The sequence below is a fragment of the Myotis nattereri genome, assembly GCF_964212035.1.
Source record: "Myotis nattereri genome assembly, chromosome: 12".
Classification (NCBI taxonomy): domain Eukaryota; kingdom Metazoa; phylum Chordata; class Mammalia; order Chiroptera; family Vespertilionidae; genus Myotis; species Myotis nattereri.
This window is the reverse complement of record NC_138087.1, coordinates 20,502,320-20,506,786: the sequence shown is the minus strand read 5'-3', so window position 1 is coordinate 20,506,786 and position 4,467 is coordinate 20,502,320. Positions and strand designations below refer to the sequence as shown.

The 4,467-nt window shown below is 48.5% G+C and overlaps 1 pseudogene across 1 annotated transcript; it reads right to left on the bottom strand.

The window, feature by feature from the left end:
* Positions 1-1,122: 1,122 nt before the first annotated feature.
* On the bottom strand, positions 1,123-2,778 carry LOC308528443 (phospholipid scramblase 3-like; annotated as a pseudogene). Its single transcript has 2 exons — positions 1,967-2,778; positions 1,123-1,304 (listed from the first exon to the last, which is right to left on the bottom strand). The product of its transcript is annotated as a phospholipid scramblase 3-like (transcript).
* Between the last annotated feature and the right edge of the window lie 1,689 nt (positions 2,779-4,467).

The following is a 4,467-nucleotide window of genomic DNA, read 5'->3' as shown; positions in this document are numbered from 1 at the left end:
TGCTCCTTCCTGTTTCATCTTGGGTGACATAACTGACTTTTTAATGTCCCAGTCTCCTCATCTGACAGTTGGGACCACAACAATACTAATACTTAGCTCATAGGTTGTTGGGTAGGGAGGAAAGTAGATTAAAATTAGGAAATAATACATCTACGTCAGTTCAATAGTGAGGGGCATTAAGACTCTGAAAATGAAACACGATTTTTTAAAGAGTTAAAATTTAGATGACTAAACAACTCATTTGTTCTTAGAAAATAGCACTTTATGACACAATCCTGTGCTTCAGATTTTCAGCTCCGATGGCGTGAGGCAACCTCAGCTGTATAGATAGTCTTTAGCCTGGAATGTTCCCATACTTGTACTGTGCTATTTACACCTCACTCAGAATTCATTGCCTCTATAAGGAGTGATTTTTAAATTTTCCACTTGAGGGTGCTGTCTACTTCTGTGGGAATTGGAATTGCACAAATGTCCAGTTACTCAAGGAACCTTTTTTTCTGGGAACTCAATTTAACTTGTACCCTAGTTCCAATGTATACTAGTAACAGTGACATGTTAACTCCTTATAGATTGGTGCCTCATAGGTGTAAATAGCATAGTACAGATGCCATTCTGACCTGTGCTGGGTACTTTATATTAGACATTTCATTATATTGCATTAATCTTCTCAAATATCTTGAGGAGAATCCTTACATCAATTTTGTAAATGAGCAAACAGCCTGAGAAAGGTTAATTAATTCTTCCAGTTTGTCCTAACTAGTGTGTGGTATAAAGCTCAAACTTAACCCTAGGTCAGTCTAATTAAAAAACTAGTTTATAGTCCTCCATGTTTTCTCTCACATAGATGTTGGCAAATATGTGTGAGCATATATATATACGTATACATATACTATACATATGCATATGCACGTGTGTTTATGTGAGTATATGCATATGTAATTTTACAATTGGTGGGCAAATATATATATACTAGAGGCCCGGTGCATGCAATTCGTGCACTGGGGGCAGGTGGTCCCTCAGCCTGGCCTGCACCCTCTCTCAGTCTGAGACCTCTCAGGGGATGTCTGCCTGCCAGCTTAGGCCTGTTCCCTCGTTTCTTACCGCCCGCCTGCTTGCTGGTCCTTACCACTGCTGAGAAACTTGGACTCCTTCCTCTGTGGTCACCCAACAGTCACAAGCCAGGCAGTCACTCAGAAATATTTTGGCATCGGCCAACTTATGGAATTCTCCCTTCTCTCTGTTCTCTTGAGCCGGACTCTGGATGTTGATTGTGGCATTCTCTTGGTCATCGTTTTTTTTTTTTTCTTTTTTCCAAAACATTACAAAGTTTATCTGAATATAACATACAAAGAGGCAGCCTCCTTTGTAGGAACAGGGAAGGAAGGAGTGGTTAAGTAAGGCAAATGGAGCTGCAGCAAGTACCAACTTTGGGAGGGCCAAGGGGGAGAGGAGGTTGGTACTGGGGCCAAGGCCCTAGAGCCATTGCTGGGGAAGTAGGGATCTCCTCTGAGTGCCACGTTCTGAGGATGAACTAATTGGTCAAGCTGAGGCAGAGGTGGGCGGCCATATCAGCCATCTTTGGTGTTGTTTACCTTTTCCCACCCCAGCTCAGTTGTAAAACCCCAGATCCCTGGATTCCAAAGGCCCCATCCAGAGCAGAGGCCCTGGAAGGGGGTGAGAGGAAGTGAGTAGGGCAAGTTTGAAAGCGGAAAAGCCTGTGTGCTGAGGGGTGGCCGGAGACAGTGGTGAGAGGTAGCAGGGGAAGGGCTCTCATACATACCCTTCTGTGGGGGCCACAGTGAAGGAGGCCAGGGGAGGAGGGTAGGGATGGGGCACCGTGGCCCCAGCCTCTTAGGCATCCCTGTCTGTCCTCTGCAGGGAACATGGAGGAAAGGGCTGCCTCTGAGGAGGGGCCAGGCCGGGCCAGGTGACCATCTTGAGTTCTGGCTGAGGTGATGGTCCCCACCCTGATGCCGTCTAAGTGGTGATGGCAGAGGGCCTCCTCGCTTCTCGGAGAACATGTAGTCAATGAGGAATGTGGCTCCCAGCAGTACAGCCTTCACTCTCACGTCCAGATCCAGCGGGAACTGCAAGCCAAAGTCATCTGCATCGGTGAGGGCTTCTTGGAGCAGCGCCCCCCCCCCCCCGCCCCCCAGGCCCCCCCAGCCCCCCCACTTGCTAATGCAGGCCACACTGTGGGACTCATCCTGAGTCTTCACCTCAAAGTTGGTGTCTGTGTCACAGCCACAGGTCCAGCAGGACCCCAGCACTTGCAGGATCGTTGGTGATCAGCATCTTGAATGGAGAACTTGGGGAGGAAGGGATGCCATTTCTGCAGCACATGGCCAATGGTGGTGTCTGGTGGCAACTGTATTTCCATCTCTTGGTCTCCAGAGTCCACCAGATGGACGCAAAGGGTCTGGCGGCCCCACAGAACAGACATGCACAGCAGTTGCTCTTTTCAGCTGCTTCACCCAGGGGCTGTCCATCCCCTGAGTGCAGTTCATACTGGTTACTTGTCTCCCAGCCTAGGAGCGTTTCCACTTGTGCAGCCTCTGGTGAATCAGGATCTGATCAATCAGCACCAATAATTCGAGGCCAGAAGGTACCCCGGGCAGTGGCAAGAGCGGGGCATCAGGCCTGGCAGCAGGCCCCAGGGCACTGGGGCTGGGAGAGGGGAAGAGAGCAAAGCTGGGCACAGGGGCAGGCGCGTGGGCGGGCAGGCCCAGGATGCTGCACCTGCTCCGGGTACCCAGTGGTCACAGGGTAGGGAGGAGGGGGCGATGGGGTTTAGCCTGTGGGGGGCAAGTATCCTGCCATAGGAAAGGGATGAGGGGTTGCGGGTTGTCGCTATACCAGAAGCTTAGTTCTAGAAGTGGAGGCAAGCTCGGGGATAGCCTGACAGACACAGACAGACAGACACAAAGATGAACAGGCAAACATGGAGAGGTGGCTGCACCAGGCACCCACCCAGGGTCTTTCGGGTGGCACCTCTGATTCGGGGAGAAACTGAAAGTATTAGCAGGTGGGACAGAGTACCTGGGACCCTGGATTCCCTCTGGGGGTTGCAGAACCGCCCCCTCCCTTTGTTCTCCCATTCTCTGCAGAGGCAGCTGTTGACGATCAGACTGACAGCCCAACCTCCAGGGAGGTTTCCTGACCCCTCTGCATCCTCCGCTCACCTTAAGCCCCTAAAATAGTGGGCCCAGCGCTCAGAGGCTCCCATGAGCTCGTGGAGGCAGGCCCTTGGCCATTGGTTTTTATTTTTTTACTACATTTCTTTTGTGTGAAGTGATCACACTTTATCTGGAGAAGGGTGGGCTCGAGTGAACTTGTGGAGCATCTAGGGAGGGGAAGCGGCCATAGTGCCTGAGGCTGAGTTCCAGGAGGCCAGCAGCGCTGTCAGGATCATGCTGGCAGCGCTGGTCCATTAGTGCCTGTCCTGTTCTCTTGAGATTGCACCTGCAGGACTAAGGGAGCCAGTCTCCAGTTCCGCCCCGCCCTCGCCACCGATTGATTGGAGTCTGAGGGCCAGGAGGAGGGACCAAGAGGTGTGCTTTTTAGCTGCCTGTCAGTCACCACTGCCACTAATTGATCATCTCCCGCTTCCTCAGCTCACTAGCCTGGTGTTTGGTCAAGCCTTCGGTCGTTTTGGATGTTATGGACCCTGGGTTTTTATATATTAGGACGAGAGGCCCAGTGCACAAATTCATGCACAGGTGGGGTCTGGCCAGCCTGCTCCGATCTGGCCGGCCAGGGGGAGGGGCCACAGGTGGTTGGCAGGCTAGGCCCGTCCCCTGGTCAAACTCCTGGTTGAACTCCTGGTCAAACTCCCAGTCGAGGGGACAATTTGCATATTAGCCTTTTATAATATAGGATTATATTTAAATTATATATTTTAAAATTACATTTGATATTTAGATTATGTTTTAAAACAGGTTCAAATTAAATATCTTGTTGAAGAAAATACATAGATACAACTGTTTGCTTGCAGAGAAAGTTCTGTTTTCTTGCTGAATAATGCAATAAATGTGTTAAAGTGGAGCCAGCTTGCCCAACTGTTTTGTCAGATTGGCAAGTGATAATAAAACACCAAATTACTGTCTAGAAAGCAAACACATTTTTGTTGTTACCATGAGCTGCTTTAACTAAAAGGAAAGCACCCCGGACCATTTTTCTCCATTTCTTGTAAAATTGAATTAGGTACAGACTATAAAATATTTATATTTATAGAGAACCAATTCCCTGAGCAGACTGATCCACTAATTTACATAAAGTGACTATTTCCTAACATAAGTAAAAGCAAAAGAGATAGTATGCATTATTATTATTCCATCTATATGCAAATATTATTACCGATGGCATAAAAATTCCTCCAGGTAACCAAGTTCTCATCTACTACCTCTTCATTTTTAAATGGTGTCCAGATTGAATTTTTTTTTTTCAAATTTGAGCAATCCCATGAAC